This window comes from Ailuropoda melanoleuca, chromosome 1 (genome assembly GCF_002007445.2).
Source record: "Ailuropoda melanoleuca isolate Jingjing chromosome 1, ASM200744v2, whole genome shotgun sequence".
In the NCBI taxonomy this organism is placed as follows: domain Eukaryota; kingdom Metazoa; phylum Chordata; class Mammalia; order Carnivora; family Ursidae; genus Ailuropoda; species Ailuropoda melanoleuca.
The window spans coordinates 175,070,461-175,091,525 of record NC_048218.1 but is presented as its reverse complement, the minus strand read 5'-3'; the positions used below and the strand labels follow the sequence as shown (position 1 = coordinate 175,091,525).

Genomic DNA, 21,065 nt, shown 5'->3' with positions numbered 1-21,065 from the left:
ATGGAGAAAAGGGAGGAAAAAAAAAAAAAAAGGAAAAAAAAAAAAAAAAAGGTTAGGAGCCTCTTGCAATAGTCCAGAAAAGAGGTGATTGTAGCTTGGACCAGTGGTGGTAGAAGTGGTGAAAAGTAGTTGGGCTCTGGATATATTTTGAAGGGAAAGTGAACAAGATTTGCTGATGAATTAGATATGGGTGAGACCTAAAGAGAAGAGTCAATAATGCCTTCAGGTTTTTAGCCTGGAAAGATTTAACCTATTAACTGCAGTTTGGAAGACAGGAATCAGGTGGAAAGTGAAGAATCAGGCTTTTTGTTAGGGGTATGTTAATTTTTTGGTGCAAGTGGGGATAACAACTAGGTGGTTGGATACATGAATTTGAAATCCAGAGGAAGATGTTTGGAATGAATATATGTATGTGTGTACATACATACACATGTACATGTATTGCATATATACACACATACGGCTATCAATGGTATTTAAGCACATGAGACCGGATGAGGTTAACTAGTGAGTGAGCGGAGATGAAGGAAGGAAAGCGTGAGGTCAGCCCTGAGGAATTCTAACATTTAGAGGTCAGGGAGAAAAGGAAAAATTGACAAGGCAGACTGAAAAGGTACGGCTGATAAGGCGGAAAGAGAATTAAGAAAAGATTGTATTTCAGAAACCCAGTGAAGTACTTGTTTCAGGGAGAGAGTGATCAGCCATGGCACGTGGAGAACAAGAGCTGTTTGGATGAGATGGTAGGAACCAAAGTCCAAGCAACATAGGTTGAAGAGAAGCAAGGAAGAAAGTAGGGAAGTCGTGAATATGGCAGAGATGTGGGGTCAAGGGTGGTTATGTGTGTGTTGTTAGGAATAACCCAGGGGAGGGAAAGAAATTGATGAAGAAAGTGATAGAGGTGAAAGTTCTAGAGTGATTTCCTTGGCTGGGTGAAAGGAGATGGCTTCTCAGAGAGCTTCCATGATCATGACGGGGTTTTAGGAAGGGAAAGAGAAGAACATGGTCTCCAAAGGTCAGAGCCTGGTGGCAGTGGTTCAGATAAGGAGGCAGCTGGAACAATCAGGTTTTGAGATCCTGGAGTGGACTGGTGACAGTCACCTGATGACAGTGAGGACTTTGGCATCTGGGACACTGAATAAAACTGTTGCTCATGAAAGAAATAGAAAAGCAGGGAAATATGCTTCCCCCAGTGTAGCATCTGTCAATGATTTGTGCTTAATAAATGTCTCATGAATGAATGAATATTAAAATAAAGGGCTGTTGTGGGAAAATGTGCTTTTGCTTGAGGGGATTAGACTGGTTGTTTTATAAAATCACTTTTTGTGTTAAAAGTCTATGAGCCTATAAAAAAAAAGCACATTATACAATGAGGAGGGCAAATAGTATGACACGTATGCTGTCATTTTCCCTTTGTTATATTCTTATCAGTCATGGTATATCAGTCTTTTCTTTCTCAATTAGTCTTAAATTGTCCTTAGAATATTTCTTAGGTTGGTCAGCTACTACTTTTTGATTGCTTTGGCATTCGAGATCAAATTTATGTATCATCACTAATATATATTTGTAAGGTGTCAGCAACAGTTAAGTCTTTCTTAGGCCACATATGAAGTGGATTACCCTAAAACACGAGCATGTCTTCCAGGCCCAGACCTGGGTGATCCCCTTGAGAGTTGGTAGAGGGGACAGGGTGTGTGGAGGGACTAGAGCAGCTCGGCTTTCACCAGCAATGATCCAATACCAAGCAGTCTATAGTTTTAAAAAATTGGGAAAACCACTGACCTAGTTGAAACTAGTTTCTATATTCTACGCCACGTTCCACTGTTTACTAAGCCATGTTCACTAAACTACTAGCATCCTGTAGCTAGAAAGAATTATCCTGGAGGGCAGTGGTAATCGTTTAGTGACTCGAAAGGAAGACCTTTCAAAGAATACACTTGCATTCTTTACCCTCTCCTGAATCACTGTCTTCAAGATCACACCCAAAGAAAGGGATTAAAGGCCTTTAGTAACTTTAATTACAGAAAGCAGTCTGGCCAGTCACAATTGTGATTTTCAGTCAGTCATGAACTGTATAGACTATCTGCTTAGTTGAGGCAATTGCAAATTCAGGACTCTGATTGTATGTGATCAACAGATGCTAGGGTAGTTTTTGTGTAGATTGGTGATGTAAATACTAGATTTAAGTGGTTTCTCCAAACTGTATCATAGCAAGGTATGCATGTTTCTTTTCTCTGTGTGATTTGGGTCTTATTTGGCTTTACATATAGGTTAAAACTGTTCAGGGACTTCCAAGGGCTACTTTATGAAGCAGAAGGGTTGTTGCTAATAAGAAACACTGTATCTGGGGGCTCCTGGGTGGCTCGGTCAGTTAAGTGTCTACCTTTGGCTCAGGTCATGATCCCTGTGTCAGGCTTCCCTGCTCAGTGGGGAGTCTGCTTCTTCTCTCCCTTTCCCTTTGCCCTTGTCCTTGCTCATACTCTCTCTGTCTCAAATACATAAAATCTTAAAAAAATTTTTTTAAAAAAATAATAAAAAGAAACACTGTATCTGATTTCCTTCTTTTTTAGCCTATAGGAGAGAGAGCATAATGCTGGAACAATCTTGACTGGAGGTATGCCAGCCATTCTGGGTAGACCAGTTTGCAGACCTCCAATAAAGCAGGTGGAATTGTAAATGTAACTGCCAACTTGGAAAGCAGCAGAGTGAAATAATGCAGTGGTGGTCACATAGGTAGGAATATAGGCACAAGTCCTTTAAATCTGGAAATATTAAATTCACATATTCCAGTCCTTCTGGTGATAAAAGTAGCTGCCTTCCGGGTGGGCTCCTGAGTTGCTCATGACTTAGTAGCTGTGCCATATATTGGATCTATTGCAACCTGGGACAGGTTGAAATAGATTTAGCTACATTTATTTAATAGCTTTGATGTGATAAGTGACAATATTTTTGTTTTCTTTTGCACTTCTGCCCTGAGATTTCAAAATCTAACTTCTGTGTATTCCCAAATGCCTAGTTGTTTTATTAATGAATTTATTTCTGGAGGGTAAAGAAAAAACCACCCCTACAGCATGCACTGAAGAAATAACCATGCCCAGGTATAGAAGTCACTGAGTACATCACAAGAAATACGTGCTTCATTCAGACTCTGTAAAGCTTTGCATTCTTGGAAAGGATGGGTGGTCGAGAACACCTTTCATTTCATTCAGCTCTGGTCAGATGTTATGTGCCATGGTATTGCTTTCATTCTGGGGATAATGATTTGTTTCTCAGAAGGTCTTAGAACATCCTTTTTGCAAGGAGGTAGGAGTGGAAACTTGGAACTGTAACAACAGCCATGTCAACTAGCATTTATCAGATGTTTACTCAGTGACAAGTGCTAGGCTAAGTGCTTTCTGAGCGTTATTTAAGCCTCATGGCAACTCTATGAAGTTGGGATATTATTTCCTTTTTTTTGACAATTTGCATAAGGTCACTAAGATAATACGTGGTGAAACCACGTGTCCCCACCGAGATGGTCTGCCTCCAGACCTCAGACTTCACGGGGCTGTATTGGGTGCAGTATTCTCATTGTCTCTTGCTTTTTCAGAGAATCTGTGACATTTGACAGTGATTCGGGGCTTTCTTTCTAAAATGCATCAATATGTACTAGTTGAGAATTTACAAAGCGGCATCTTTTGAATTGTTAATTTTTTTTTAATGAAAATTTGGTGTAAGTGAAATTTCCAATCACAAAACAAGAGATGCTTTCAAAGGATTGGGGAAAGAATACTTGATTTGGAATTTAGGACACTGAATCACTCAAACATTTTTTTCTTATTTTACCAAATTTAGTGCTTATTGTGATATTTTGTGCTCAACTATGATCTATCTGGGATTTACATGATTAAGAACACTGCCATTTTAATGGCAGTAATAATTTTTTATTTGTATAGTACTTATAGTTTACAAAACCAAAAGATTTTTTTATGCTCTCTGGCTTTAAGGGATATTTTGATGATATTTTGATTAAGTAAGGGAGTGACTGAATATGTAAGAGGTAAAGAGTTTAATAGCTCACATACTATTTCAAAAAGAATATATTATTTGGTGTTTGGATCACACAAGCTTCTAAGATGGAGAACAGAGGATAAGGAGTAGTATTCTTTCCACTTACAGTGAAAGAAAATTCGGTCAAACAAATTATCAGTAATGAAATTTTAAAACCTTGGGGCTCCTTGGTGGCGCAGTTGGTTAAACATCCAACTCTTGGTTTTGGCTCAGGTCGTGATCTCATGGGTCATGAGATCGAGCCCTGTGTTGTGCTCCGCGCTCAGCACAGAGTCTGCTAGAGTTTCTCTCTGCTCCTCCCCCCGCTCCCATGCACGCTCTCCCTCTCTCTCTCTCTCTCAAATAAATAAATCTAAAAGAAAAAAAAGTTTTAAAACCGGACTAAACCCAGATTATTCTGGTTCAGTGTATGATAAAATGCTGACATAAACTAAGAATAATAATAGTAATAACAATAATGGCATAGTAATATAAAAATTCTCTCAAAGGGCACTGATGTTTTGAAGGTTCCAGTGGCACTGTCTGTAAGCAAGAGAATGTTCTGGTTTCTCAGAGGAGATATATAGGGAGGCATTACCTGCATGGCGTCATTGCTGCAGTCCTGGGATGTGCAGGGTGGGAAACTTGGTTTTACTCATGTTCCCCATGATACGGGGTCTCCTGTGCACTGGCTCACCCTCACCAAACTCTTAAGAGCCACTTATACCAAGACAGAACAGAGTGCAAGTGTGTTATTTCCCAAAAGAATCTTCCTTTCTAGTGACCTCAATCGCTTGAGACTGCTGCCCATGATAATTTCCAGAGCTAGGATGCAGGGAAACTGAAATGCTGTCTGGAAGACCGTGTGGTGAATCTGCAATCAGAATAGCAGAAACAATTTCAACCAAGCCCATTGTTTTTCCTTGTTTTTAGAAAAGAAGTGTATAGCCATGAAAACAGAAGTGTTCTAGACCCTCACTACCCTGCACCCTCCCCTGTTTCCCAATGCAGCTTCGGAAGGGGCTGCAAAAACTCAAGGCTTAGAGGATTGGAAACCACTCATCTGGGCCATAGAGAGTTCTGAAGAAGCATCTTTATCTTAAAACAGACACACATCTTTAGTGAAAGGGACAGGTAGCCCAACTCCCCGAAATTCATCCTCTTTTCCTAAAGATCTTGCTGCTTAAAACTTTGGCCAGTTTCGTTGCTCCCTGACTTCATTTCCTTGTTGTTGTTGTTGTTGTTTTTTTTTCCTAACCAACCTCACCCATTAACATATTCTTCTCCTATATTGTTTATGCGTTTGGATAAAAGCCAGCCTTGCTCCTCCCTTTGTGGTCCCGAGATTCTTTAGGGTAACTTTGCCTGTATCTCACTTCTTTTCCTTGGTGCTGATGTTATTAAGCTTCTTTTCAGAATTATGCTGGTCTCCCAGAGATTCTCTACATTTATATCCCCAGCACTTTGCTCTCACGGTATCTGGAAGTTCAGTTAGTTTTGTCAAGTAAAGGAGAAAGAGCTACAGTTATTATAATATTGATTTTTTTTAAAGATTTTATTTATTTATTTGACAGAGAGAGACAGCCAGCGAGAGAGGGAACACAAGCAGGGGGAGTGGGAGAAGAAGAAGCAGGCCCCCAGAGGAGGAGCCTGATGTGGGGCTCGATCCCAGAATGCCAGGATCATGCCCTGAGCCAAAGGCAGACGCTTAACGACTGAGCCACCCAGGCGCCCCCAATTTATTGATGTTTTATGCGTCAGTGGGTCCTGACATTCCATTTTGGTTTGCTCAGGTCCATTATAACTCCTTGAAGCCCTGTCTAGGTGGCATTGGTGTGTTGGAAGAATTTGGGTGTGGTCAGTTTTGTCACCCATGGCTGTCACAAGTTCTCTACTGCTAATAATTGTTTTCTTCTGTCTTACAAGCATTGAAGTGGACTGTATGTCTGTTTTTCTTAGTGACTGATCTTGGGGGTGATGTCAGGTAGAAATCTTTAGGTGAGTAAAAAAGCCTGAGTCCATTACAAATTGGGAATTGTAGCTTGACCTTAGTGTGCCACTAATGCTGTTAACGGTTCATATTAGAAATTGGCCTGACACTTAAATATCATTTTCATCCCATTTTAGCCATGAAGGATTTTGACAGATTATTAATTGTGAGGTTCTGATAAATGTTTCTTTAACTGAGTCATGTAAGGTATAATCACCTTCCAAATTCCATAATAGTAGTTATTCAAATACTTAGTTATAATGAAACAAGATCTCCTTTTTGATATAAAAGCAGCTGATTTTAGCCTGCCCTCGCAGGTTTTTTTTTTTTAATCTTTAAAATGAATCTGTCAAAGCATTTTTAAAGGACCTACTATATCTTTAATAGTTTTATATTTTTATCATGCTTTCATACATGATTGAATACAGTAATGTAAGGTATGAAAAATATGTAAGTTGAAGTTATGCCTCACTGGCTTTTAATTATATTGGGACGCTCATGAAAGATTGCTTAAAAAGATGTTTGAAATAATTAAATACTACATTATTTTATTTTATAGCAACAAAGTAATGTTTTGTATAATAACAACTGACAGATGTTTTGGTGCCTGTGTTAGAGATTTAGAACTGATGTTTTGGTGAATCCTCTGTGACAAGGAGATCTGTACGCTGTGATTGTACATGCAGAGGATAATCTGTGATTCATTGATAATGCTCTTTCTACACATTCCCACCAACTTTTGACACATTGATGAATTGGCCGATCGATACCATTGTCAACATAGAACATCGATAAGTGTTTCTTATTAATGCTCTATCTACTAACTTTGGCTTTTCTAGCTCTTTTATGATCTTTTTTGAATATTTGCAAAACAGACAAGAGTATGTCAAAATATTGGTAAGACATTCCGTGTTTTCAGCCTATCCCGGGGGAATCATCTGTTTTTTAATGAGCACTTATTATTACATTATAAATGGTATTTAATAAAAGGAATTTATGAGATGAAGCCCAACATTCATCCAGATATATTATCACTGAACTTCCTTTTCTGCTATCACATGATCTTCTGGTGATCCTTTGAAATTTGTAAAGGCAAGAGCTATTACCACCGCTAAGTTGAGACTATATATAAAAGAATTATTAAGAACTTTTAGTTAGAGGCAGTAGACCAGGAATATGTGCTTGCCTTCCATCTCTCATGAAATATTTAAAAGGGGTAAAACTTTCAGAGAAGAGGGATTCTGGGCTTAGAGTTAGCAAGGTCCATAGGGGTTTTGGTCAAAAGTGCAGCTATAAGCAGGGATTAATGGGGAGTCCCTCCCTCCCTCACCCCAATTTTGGTTCTTAGAACAGACTCATATGGCAGGTGTTCACTTAAAACACACCACCAACAACCACAAAACAGATGGTTCTTCTATAAAGAACTTGAAGGGTTGACTTGGAGAAGCTCAGGCTTCTTTACGGATATTGACGTTCCAGAGCAGAGAGTAAACCTCTTGTGCTGTCAGCCGAAAGGCTGTGGGGCCTTGATTAAATCTGTCAGGTGGCTTCCCACTCTTCTACCTTCATTTACGAGCTGATACATTGGACCCTTTGACTTTGATTCCTTCCTTCCATTCTGCCCTACCCCAAACAAATATCCCAGTCCGAATTCCCACTCGTGGCAAAGACCTAACAAGGAAAGAATCCTGGAACAACGGCAGATGAACCTACACCAGCAGCCCCCTGTTCCTACCCAACAACATGAAAGTAAAAGATCAAACAAACAAAGAAGAAAGCTGTCCCAGGTGGAATGTAATAATCCAGGGAATATATGGATGTTGTGTTTTTATTTATTCATCTGACATTCAGAAATATTTGCTAGCATTTTGTATTCTTAAACTAAGAACTAAGAATATAAGATAAAGAATCCATTCGAGAACTAGAGTGTACTCTTAGAGAATGAAAAACGTGATTGTCCAAATTATATCAATAAAGTTAGAAAATAACTCTGAGGAAATCATTCAGAAAATGGAGCAAGAGGATAGATAACGAAAATGTGTGAAAAATAAAGCTGTAAGGCATAGATACCAATAAAGGAGGTAAAATGTAGAAATCTCAGGAAAAAAATATGGAAAGTAAAAAAATAAATAAAGACTTAACAAGAAAATAGTAGAAGACAATAACCCAGACCTGAAGAAGGAAATTTGTCGTTTGATTGCTCCCATACAATAATCAACGTGAAGATCTTGAATTCTTGAAACACCAAGTATGAGGTCGTAAAAACCTCAGACCTCAAATAGAGCATTGTTTTCAAAATTATGAAGGAAAATCTCTTTTTCAACTCTCGATGGTGTCTGTCTTTTATTCTGTAATAGCAGACTGAAGGCGTTTTCACAGATTCAAGAACTCAGACGATTTCCCTCCTCCTAATCGACCACCCAAATCCTGTGGTGGGTTCAAGATCGCCAGAAGCTCTTTAACATCCTTGGAATTGAGGGATGTGGTGCTGTAACTTCTCCCCCTTGACTCTGAGTCGGTTTTCTGGCGGCTTGGACGAGTCAGACACAGTGGAAGTGACACCGTATCAGTTGTCTAGCCCAGGCCTTCAGAAAATATCAACCTTTACTTCCTATTTTTTGGAAAACTCTTTATGGGATCCCTGAGTCACCATGCTAGGAGTCCAACTACCTGGCAACTGCCTTCTTGAATTGGCCCCGTTTCGGCTTTCTAATTGACAGTCCCGGCTGAGCCCAGCTTTCTTGTCATCCCTGCCAAGGGCATGTGAGTGATGCCATATTTGAATTAACAAAATTTTCATGAGAAACAACTTGAACATATGAAATTTGAAAGAGCAGAGTATATATATTGCCAAGTAAGCAAACTTTGATTGCTTAGATAAAATATTTACTATTTCGCAATGATGAGCTGATAATTGCTGGAGAAAGGAGATGTGGAGGAGACATCTCACTTCAGAGTAAGAGGATTATGTGCCTTGTGTTATAGAACTCTACGTGCTCTTCGTTCCAATGACAGCCCCAATGTAGGAGACCAAGTATAGTGCTCAGTTTGGAGCCATTTGCCAAGTCTTTTTGGAGGCAATTTCCAGGGTATAATGACTATTGTAGAAATTTTAGGGCAGAGGAGGTAGAAAGAGGGAGGCACTTTGGGGCACACATGGTAACCTTTCAATACTAGGTTGACAAATTCATACTTTTTATAGGCAGTGAGGGTAACTGAAGATTTTTGAGAAGTAGAAGGAAAGACTGCTTTCAGGACATACTGGGAAGAGGACAAAAGCTTAGTGATCTGGGACCCATCTAACCAGATATCGTGAGAAACATCAATTTTGGACAAGGAGTTATACTCTCATTGGTATTGATTACTCCTAAGAATAATTATTTATTATGGAAAGAAGGAGTCCACACAATAATAGGCAGATGTGGGAGTGGGTGAAGTGGCAGTTGCAATGCGAACCGTATGCCCAAAATAAATGAGAACTCTCAAAAGTCAGCAACCGAAAAGCCAAACAGTTCAGTTAGAAAATGGGCAAAAACTACAGACCAAAAAAAAAAATAAAAAAAAAAAATTGAAGAGGATATACAGATGGCAGTTAAGCACTTGAAAAGATATTAAACATCATCAGTCATTAGGGAGACACAAATTAAAACCACAATAAGATGTTACTACACAACTATTAGAATGTCTAAAATAAATAGTAACAGCACCAAATGCCATTCTGGCTCATCCGTACATTATTGGGATGTAATGTGTGAAGTAGAATGTAAATGATCCTGCAGCTTTGGAAAATAGTTTAACAGTTTCTTATAAAACTCAGCATGTGACGGTGCCATGATCCAGCACTGGTACACTTAGGCAGTTATCCCAGAGAAATGAAAACATGTGTTCACACAAAACCCGGAACATGAATGTCCGTAGCAGCTTCAACTGGTGATAGCCAGAAGTAGAGAAAACTCATAGAGCCCTCGGCAGGCAAAGGCTGAAATAAAACTCTACGTCTGTATTATGGGGTAAAGAGAAATGAGATTTTGACACATGTAACAACTTGGATGGATCTCTAGGGATTATGCTGAGTGAAAAAAAAAATCCAAAAAAGGTAAATTTGGTATGATTCCATTTATATCACAGTCTTAAAATTACAAAACTACAGAGATAAGAGAACAGATTAGTAGTCGCCTGGGTTTAGGGAGATAGGAGGGAGGGAGGGAGGAAGGGAAGGAGGCAGGTGGGTGTGGCAGTTCAAGGATAACATGAAGTCCCCTTGTCATGGAACTGTTCTGTATCTTGACGCTGGCCATAGTCACATGAATCTATGTATGTGGGAAAATTGCGTGAACACTTACACACACAAAGGTACATATAAACCTGGTGAAGTCTGGATAAGGTCAATGGATTCTATCAATGGCAGTATTTCTGGCTGAAATACATGATAGTTATACAAAAGGATGGCATTGGGGAAACGGAGTGAAGGGTATACAGCGTCTGTGTTATTTCTTAAAACTGCATGTGAATCTACAATTGCCTCAAAATTAGAAATTGAGGGGCGCCTGGGTGGCACAGCAGTTAAGCGTCTGCCTTCGGCTCAGGGTGTGATCCTGGCGTTCTGGGATCGAGCCCCACATCAGGCTCCCTCCTCTATGAGCCCTTCTTCCTCTCCCACTCCCCCTGCCTGTGTTCCCTCTCTCACTGGCTGTCTCTATCTCTGTCAAATAAATAAATAAATTCTTTTAAAAAAATTAGAAATTGAGAAAAATAGGAAAAAGTGAGTGTGTTTTTGTAGCCCACTTGGACAGAAAGAGGATTTTAAAGATACCATTCTATAAGGCGGGACTGCTTAGTGGTTCTGTCTTCTGGTCCCAGAATCAGTGACCCTAAGTCAACGTCTACCCAACTCAGGTGCTATTTCCCACCAGTGAAGACAGAACTAATATTTACTAAGTACTTACCACCTGCATGTCATCCCGCTACCTCAAAGCCTTCATTTGCGGTGACTCCTGCTGTCTTGTATTGTCTGACATTTGCTTACTTCTCTGGTTTCATTGTACGCTGAGCTCCACCCGCCCCCTGCGCTCCAACTACAGCTGCCTTCTTTCAGTTCCAAAAGCGTGTCATACTTTCTCCCACCCCAGGCCATTTTCCTTGCTGCTCTCTTCACCTAGAACTCTTTGCCAATCCCTGCTTAACCTTTTTCATCCTTCAGATCTTAGCTGTACTATGACATCTTCAGAGAAGCGTTCCTGATTTTCCTAACTAAGTCAGGTGCCCTGTAACCGACTCCTACAGTTTTTTTTTTTTTTGACTTGTCATAGCGCTTAACCGCAGATGCAATGTATGCTTATCTGCGTTGTTATTTGATCTTAATTTTTTAGTATCATATACCAAACCTCAGAGATGTTTTATAAGCTCCCCAAAATTACCTCCTACTTTGGTAAAGCTGAGATTTAACCCCAGGTCTGTCTGAGGCAAAAGCCCATGCTCTTACCACTGTGTTCTGTGGTGTCTTATGTATATTATATCTGGAGGGATTTCTTACTTCAGCATTTTATAAATGCTACAAAAGGATTTGTTGAAAATGATCTAAGCTGTAGAATTATATTTCTTTGCTGTTGTAGCTTTCCTGGTGCGTTATCGATAGGTAGGGAGCACACACACACACAGCCTGTGATTCATTTGGCTAAGGACACCAAGACTAGCAGAAATAGGAGGGAGTTGTAGCACATGTTATGAGCACCATAAATGGGGCTCACGGTTGCTTGTGATGCTGAAAGAATATTTAGGGTCTTGCCAGATCTGAGAAACTACCTGCTTCTTAGAAAGTTGAACCAGAAAGAATTGAAATACAGAATTTGTGTACCAAACATGTCTCTTTTAAGGCCTATTTCTGGATGTTGGAATCCCTTTGTTACTGAACCAAACTCAGTAACCACAGAGCACCTCCTTATCTCAGGGAAGAAACTAAGTGATTTCGCCGTGTCCCTCATCACTTCGTTGGCCTCTTGCTGATCAGCATCTGGGGAAAACCATTTTCTCACAACTACTGTTTAACATAAACATACATATGATCAATACTCAGATCATCATAAATATGTTTCAGTGGGGTTCAGCTATCAGCTCATGGTGTTTCCCTATCGCGGAGACTGTCCTAATTGAGGTTCTTCACCTGTTCCGATCCCTTGTTAGTGCCTCTTCCTGTGCTCTTCCAGTTGCACTTCTCTTCTTCACTGGCCCTGGTAACTGTGTGCTCCAATGCAGGTCCGCCTCGGGCTTGCCGCCTTGTTCTTCCTGCTCCTTATTTCCCATTTCAAAGCCCTTGTATGAGCAAATGAGTGATGTTCATGTTGGTTTTACTTCTCTCTATTGTGCTCTTCAAAATGTCTCCTTTTCTTTCTAAAAGAAATGGTATGGTTGCTGTAGCTGTCCAATTTTCTATCTCCCTTGACTGCACTGTAGCTGTGGGCCTTTTTCAGGGAAGATTTATTTTCTTATTAGAGCCCAAGCTGAAAAAATATGTTTCTCCATTTCTTGCACTATGTTCCTCTCTGCGTAATACCAATTAAACCCTTCTCCTGGAGTTAGAAGCTCGGGAGTGTCATTGCTTACCTCCTTGCTAGACAGTATCTCGCGAGCCACACATGGCATCGCTCTTCACAAGTAGCAGAGGTGTTGAAGAGATTGTGTCTGTCTGATGGCCTGTCATATTGGCTAATTTGACAGCAACTAAAGTAACAAAGGCTTAAACAAGGTGGAAGTCTATTTCTCTCACACACAACTATCCAAATGGTTAAGTGGTCTGGAAGAGGGGGTTCGGAGAACATGGCTCTGCTCCAGGAGGTTCTTTAGGAACCAAACTCCATGCTGTTTCCCAGGCCCGAAGGTGTTTCTGGCATCTGCATTGTCAAGGACAGTAAGGGGGAAAGAAGTGGAGGGCATGCTCCTTCCTTGTAAAGGCACAGCCTGGAAGCTTTAGGTATATTATCCTCTTGCTTGTATCTCATTGGCCAAAATACAGTCATACATGGTCACACTCAGCAGTAAGGGACTAAATTTTTTCTCTTGTTAAACACAGTAAAGTGAGAGTGGTCATTCAGGAACAGCTTAGCTCATGTGTGTTTAGGTGCAAGGGAGGAAAAAGAATCCCAAGCACACAGTTAACGGTAGGCCAAGTTCTTATGGCTTGTGGCAGATGAAGAGAGCATAGGAAACTCATGTCATCTTAGCAAAGGTTAACCGGGGTTGATCAGGGGAAAGCCAGGTATGCAATTTCTCTATAAAAAATGACAAAAGGAGAATAGTGAATATTTAAGACCTGAGTGAATAATCGGAGCTATTCCCAAGCACATTAACATGAGACTGTCATTAGGAATGGAGTGGCTAGGGGTAAACCGTGGACTTTTTCTTTTTATTCTAAGTAAGAACCAATAAGTTCTGGCCCTGGAGTATGTATTATGAGAAGGGCAAAGACAGGAGAGATACTGGAGAGGCAGACTCCCCTGAAATGGGAAGTGAGGGTCTAGAAGAAGTCAAATCAGACACTAAAGTGTCAAGCATGTTCCTCTAGGAGGGAGGTGTCTTCAGTAAGAGAAATAGGGAAATCAGGAGAAGTGTTTCTGTTGTGTGTTTTTGTGTGTGTGTGTGGTTTGTGGCAGTACTGTAGAAGAGAAAGGTGTGTATTTGATTTTTGACCATTTGAGTTTGAGGTATCAATGCAACATGAAGGTGGTTACGTTCTCTAGAAAGTCAGACTGTTGGATGGGAAAGAAGTAGACCTTTAGAACTGTAAGAAAAAATGATTTTAGATTTTGTGTCATTTTTATGGATCTAATAATTACAGACATGAGGATTCCCAGGTAAAGAGAAGAAAAGGTCAACTTTGGGGAAGACGTGTTCATTGGAGGGTAGCAAGAGATAGAAAAGGAACTAAAACAAACAAAAATCCCAAGAATCTTCATTAATGTTCATGGAGAGAAGCAGTCACCAGGTAGAATTTCTAGAGAAAAAAAGGAGAAGGAAATCAGCCCAACAGATTTACTCATTGAAAAATTATTATAACCTTTAAGAGACGAGTTTTAGGAGAGTGATAGAGATATGAGCCACAAGGACACAATTAACTAATGTGCAGAGTGGGCAGCAAACAGAAGGAGAGGCAGAGTGTTGTGTCTTTCCTTTTCTTTCTTATTTCTGCCATTTAAAGTGGCATCTATCTGTCTATTATTTTGAGCTGTAAGGAGCTGGCACAGGTTGAAAGGTTAAAAGGCAAGAAAGTCTTAGGGAAACCTGGTCTTTTTTTCTTTTAAATTTTTGATAGGATACTGTAATACTACTTTTTCTCAATTAGTTGCATTACTCGCGTTGTGATTTTAAAATAGATACGCAATCTTGGTTTTACATAACAGGATTAGATTGAGAACTCACTAAATACATGTAAGTAGGTTATTATTTTTCTACATTATGTATCCCCTTTGATGCAGTGAATTCTCACTAACAAAATTATCTTTTTCTCTCCTAAATGATTTGTAGTTGGAGTCCAGCCAAGTTATTTTAACTCCAGGGACTGAATACAAGTGGCCTACAAGGACAACATTAATTTATTTGCCGAGAAGTTGACAATTTGAATAAGCATTAATTATGGCATTATTTCTGAATATATTCTTAATTATAGTTATATTGATATTGGCTAAGAGTTTTCATACTTTTGGATGAACTTTCCATATGAACAAATGCCTGAGTGATCTGATTAAACTTTCTAATGAATCTGTTGTATATTATGAAGCTCTTGCCAAGACATTTAGGAACTCAGTTAAGTTAAAATTTAAAAAGAACATAATACATCTTTATTTGAATTTCAAATATGGCTTAGATTTTGTTTGGAAATTTAACTAGATCATGACTATGATTTATCTTACTTTTGAGGGCTGATAGCATTTTTGATGCATTATTATTACACTTCTTTCTTTGCTTAATATTTATGAATTATATATTTTATGCCTGGTATGCTTGAAATGGATAGCAAATCTAAATTATTATGCATGTCATTTAATAATTTGCTGTTAAATACATGGTTGGGTATTTAACTTACTGAAAGCACAAAAAAATATTTACTTCAGTAAGCATGTTGCCCAAATCTGCAACTATTGTAATTTCTAATTAATATATATTTATCAAATGTTTACCATGTGTAACACATTTTCCGGGGGGGGAGGGCACAGGTAACGTAGAAATGTATACAAGATATTCCTTGTCCCTGATAGAGTTATAATATCGTGGGGAAAGAAAAGAAATGCACATATAAGTGTATCCAATATTATAACTTATGGAATGAAAAATATATGAAATATGATCAAGGCTTAAAAAAGTCAGAAACACTGACAGTTTCATTAAAGAGAAGATCTTTAGAAAAAGATTTGGCCAATGGTTGGATTTTGGTGGCAGAAATAAGAAGCGTTTCCCAGGTAAAGTGAACAACCTCAGCAAAAGCAAAGAGAAGGAGAGCATGATCTAGATTTGGAGTTGAAGAGGTAGACCGGATGCGGGAAGTAAGCCTGAAGAGTGATGGGGGGGAGTTATTGTGGAAAGCATGTTAGTATAGACAAATACTTAGACTCATAGATAATAGGAAGCCTTTTGATGGTGATTATTATTGTCATTAGAGCTGTGTGTTTCCTCTGCAATTAGCAGAGTCTAGTCATAGTTACGTCTTCCAAAAATTAGGAGATTAGTCCATTGGTCTGTGTCTGAAGACAGGAGCTTGAACCATGGCGGGGGTGGGGGGGGAGGGGTTAGAATGGCCCCATGGACCTGGTTTCCCATTGAGAAAAGGCCTAAAATGAGAGACTTTGACGTCATCATACAGTGACAAAGACACGCTGACAAGATTGAAAAGAGATGGTCATCAAAAAACTTTAAGCTTTTCTACTGTTACTAGGCCACCTTTAGTAAATTGTGAAATAGCCATTGTAATGATAATGAATCGTAATTATTTTGTGAGTAACACAATTACATTGCATTGTACTTTTAAATATTGAACATGTTAATCTGTTAAATATAAATATTTAGAACAAGCTACACTCCATGTAGTCATGTTTTGGCTCTTCTCCACTTTTTAATATGCTGAGAGGCTCAAATAATGCAAGTGGCAAGGGCCTACCTTGACCTCTGAGAGGCTTTGTCAGGGCCATAACATTTTCTTTTATGTACGGAGCGTTATCATTTATTAATCTTCTGTAGACTTTGCATTGATCATCCTAAATGATGTAGTTTGAAATACCAGTACTGTGTAAACAGTTGATAGGATTTGTGCTAATCCAGTGTAACTCATGAAATTTACTTTTAATTATGAAACACGCATTTTCATCTTATTGAATGAAAATTAGAAAAATTCCTGAGAGAGGAAAAGGAAAGGACATTAAAATGTGCTATGAATAAAAAGGTGCCACGTATGAACTTGAGTTTATCCTTATCCAGTAACACTTTAGAATTTGCCATTACGAGTGCACAGCTCAGTGCAGGAGGGTTGGGGCAAAAAGTCCTACCTTCCTATCTTATCCTTTGACTGGAGAACGAACAAAGGTTTTTACGTAGTAAATGATGTCCTTAGGCTTATGTGCTTACACGCCAGTCTTGATAGTAGGGTAGCTAACAGCCCATCTGCCCTGGAGTTAGGGAGCTTGGTTAGGAGGTTTAGGAAGTAAGGCAGCTACGAGATAAAAAATCAAAACCAGTCAGTCCAACTCCAATGCCTATGGTATTTCTGCTCTCCCAGGTTGCTCGTGAAAGTAAGTGTTTAAGTGTAAGAGTCCTGCCCTCTTGATACTTACCATCTAATTAGGATATGACTAAAATAATTGGGATTAAATAGCTACAGGAATGGTGCTAGCTATCAGGACAGCAGTGGTGACAGATGTAGGTATAAGAATATGTATGTATGTTCTTCGGTGGTCTTAAATATGGCTTATTCAGATTTCCTATTAATCCCCTGCATTGGAATATTTAAATTTGAATTTTTTTTGCTAGGATTATTTGGGGCAATGGGCGTGAATTTTAAGGTATTTTTAAAGAAGTTCACAATAATAGTTACTTTAATGTTACTTAGTATTTTCCTGATTATAGAAGACAATTATAAATTACTTTATAGTTGCAAAGCATTAACGATATTGTCACAATATATTTAAAATTCCTTATTCCTGTGGCTTTGGAGTCATATGGATATGACTATATACATAGATTTGATATATATGTATATTTGAATCATTGCCTTATAAACCGTTATTTGTTACTTATTCTTATATGCTTCTTATTAGGCTCAGTAAACAGAAAATAATATGTGGGTTTTTATTGTGCAAGGCTCTTGATAGAAAGTAACTGCTGGCACATCAGTCCATACAGATAATTGGTGGCACAAAATAGTTGTTGGCGTTTGTCTACATAGGTTCATAGTGAAGGCTCAGAATTGTTGTTTGTTGAAATTATAAAATAAAAAAAGTAGATTCCAATAAAAGTTGAAGTTAATAACTTTTTCACTACAAGCAGTCACCTTTTCGATTCTTTTTTTGTGTCTTAAAAGAATTTTCCCTTTGGATATGTGTGGGGAAAGAGATAAAATATATAATTTTTGTGTTGTTTTTACTTTTTACTGTAAAACATCCCCCAAATTTTGTCATCGGTATATATTTAATTACATATTTGTATTTTATTTGGAAATATTATTTATTATAAATATACTACATATTTTTAAACATGAGAAATTACAGATAAAAATTTTAAAATTAAACAGATATAATCTCAATACCCAGAAAAGTTACCCAGAAATAAATCTTAATGTCTGTCTATCCAGGTATTTTCTTCCATATGCTCATAACCACATACGTTTTCATAAAAGTTGGAACAGATTGAATATACCCTATTTGTACATCTTAATATATTGTGAAAATCTGCCCATATTTTCAGATATTATTGTACAACGTCATGTTTAGTGAGTACATACTAGTCTATTTAGGAACACTGTAACCCTATAATTCATTTAATTTCTCTCTTATGTTTGATGTTTGGATTAATTTTAATCTTACCAAAATAGTTCTTTTTTCTTCTTATTTTTATGGTACAAGCAATTGTAACATTTGATAATTGTATAGACCACATTTTTAAAACAGATTTTACTTATTAATTTTCAGAGAGAAAGAGAGAGAGAACAAGCAGGGGGAGTGGCAGGCGGAGGGAGAAGCAGGTTCCCCAATGAGCAGGGAGCCCAATGCGGGACTCGATCCCAGAACTCCAGGATCATGACCTGAGCTGAAGGCAGATGCTTAACTGACTGAGCCACCCAGGTGTCCTCGGCTACATTTTTTGTTGTCGTTGTTGTATTTCATGGCTTTTCCTTACTGGTACAACCTCATTTTTATCCCTTTTTCCCATACAGACGTAGCACTGGCTGCGGCCTGTCCACAGACGTCTCTGCTTGCCCCTTCTTCCTGTGCATCACCTGGACCACATTTCACTCCTTCCTATGCAGTTATTGTAGTCTCATGACTTATTTTAGCCAAAGAAATGTGAGCAGGAAGGATGCTCACCAACTATTGGTCTGGCCCCAAAATATCTCCCATGCTTGCACCTGTCTTTTCTATTTTTTCCCCACTGACTGGGATGGAGACATCCCCTGGGATGATCTTGGTAGCCAAGTGTTGAAGAGGAAAGAGCCGTGACAACACAGCTCCTTCATGACAGTGCTGAGCTGCATATCTCCTGTGGTACACATTGGATTGGTATTTGAGGCACAAGTGAATTTTGGTAAGGTTTGATGCATTTTTGGGTTTCTTTGTCAGACAGTTGGTTTACCCTTAATGTTATTCCCCTAAAGCTTCTTCCTTGAGCCTCTGGGGATTGAGAAGTGAGTGTCAACTTCGCCCTCCATAGTCAGCCTCCTATACTTCTTAAACATCTCTTTTTCCTTTCTCCCATTTATTCTTGTGGCATTCTCTGTTAAACTGACCTAGAACCAAGCTATTAGAGATAGATAATGGGATAATATGCCATCTTTCTCAAGAGCATTTTTATGTTAGTAGAATATTCTAGGAGATTAAGGACCTTAGCTAACAGGGCAGCTACAGTTTTTAATTATTATCTTTAAATGAATGTAATGCTTCTTAACTAAATCATAGAGCAGTGCCGTCCATACCATCTGTGAGATGTTAACACGTTTTCAGCAAAAAAAAAAAAAAAAAGAGAGAGATTCTATTCTTAAAGACATTTTGGACACCTGCATACTCTATCCATCTGTTAACAACATATAGTTCATATTAGCAGATGAAAGGCTCTATGAAACCTTGCAGCGAAGAAGCCCCTCTCCCTTCTCTAACCTCGCGTTTCCAAAGTTTAAATGCCTATAGATACCCTGCCTTAAGGTTCTACCATTATCATCATGAAAACTAGCATTTCCATGATGCAGAATTTGGGAGGTGCTATCCCAGGATATTAGAGTCAAAGGAAACTTTGAAGTGGCTGACCAAAAAAATCAAATGGAAAGACCATTGAAAATTTTGCATGTAGTTTTAAAGAGATAACTATTCTGGTTCAAACAGCGTTGTCAATTGCATTTTCAAAAAACAGGTTTATTGAGTGGAATATGGTGCATTCTGAATACCTGTCAACTCTGATTTTCCTTTCCTCTGTCAAGAGTTTAAAAATAACAAGAACACTTGTTTTTGTGAGAATTCAACTCCTATTTTCTTCCTTGACGTCTTTATAAATATTATAGGTTATTTAATTCAGTTGAGTAAGTTGTTCAGCCTGTCTCTTTCTTGAATTTTAACTTGTTTCCTGCCCCTACACTATACGTGAATATAAAAGTGATGGAGTAATCTTGGAAAGGAACATTTTTGACAGTTTTAAGTTTTTATCTTCCCTGTCCACTAGTTTGATGTATATTTTTCTTATTTTGCTGTTGTCATTCGGGTTAAGAATTTCTAACTCTTTCAGCGGGAATTAACTGGCGGTCTGAACTATCACTTATACAGCACTTTATCTCCTCATACGAAAATAGGTAATCCAAAAGGAAAAATATTTAGAAAACAAAATACATGGAGCATTATGGCAAGTCCTAGGGTGTTTTCTTGGGGAAAATGATATTATTGTTTGAACTGTGCAGATGTGCTTTAACCTGCCTTTGTCATCGTACCACAGTACTGGAGGGGGTGTAGAGATCACATTTTACAAACAAGCCCTTGAGACCCGGGAGGCTATGAGATTTGACCAGGAATCAAAACTAAGTTTCTCTAATCTGAAGTGTGTGTTCTCTCCTCTATAATAGCATATTGTTTCTCACTTATCTTTTAAAAATTCTGTTAGCTGGGACAGGCTTCACCTTAGGGATAGTAGATGACAATCTTTATGGTAGGATTTGCAGGAGATCTGGGAAGCCCCGAAATCTGGATTATTTCTCCCAAAACCTGTCCTGTTTGACATGATAGAGACAGACTTCTCCATATCTTTAATGGCTTTTTAGTCTTGAAAGGGCCCTTGTTAAAATGTAACTATGCCTGGAGGAAACTCTCTTAAAATCATGCTAGGCTCAAATTTTATCTCAGGGATTAGTTGATGAAATTGGTTTCTAATCAAGATGGCTGAGAGCAACACCCAGGGAGGGAAGAGGAAGCACTACAGCCCAGAGTGGGGCAGTGGGGTGTGTGGGTGGGAGGGTGGCACAAGGTAGGTAACAGGGTTCTAAAATTTTGCCTACCTTATAAGCATAACCAGCCCTGTATTAATTGCTGTTGTTCCCTCAGTTGATTTGAAATGAATGGATAGTTAACAGATTCTGAGTGGCTAGATGGAATCATTGATATTGCAAGGCAGAAATTAGAGCCAGATGGCAACTTGGGTTTGCCAATGCTCCGTCTATGCTGAAAGCTTGATTTCCCTCAAAGAATTAACAAGTAACTTTCTTTTTGGTATGTTTTTCAAGTTTTAAAAGTTCTGTCTTCATGGAGCGCCTGGGTGGCGCAGTCATTGAGCGTCTGCCTTCGGCTCAGGGTGTGATCCTGGAGTCCTGGGATCGAGC

The 21,065-nt window shown here is 38.8% G+C and overlaps 1 protein-coding gene across 5 annotated transcripts in view; it reads left to right on the top strand.

Moving 5' to 3' along the window:
- IMMP2L (inner mitochondrial membrane peptidase subunit 2) overlaps positions 1-21,065 on the top strand; it is an 816,344-nt gene that overhangs the window by 495,352 nt on the left and 299,927 nt on the right. The gene's annotated exons all lie outside the window — the stretch shown is intronic.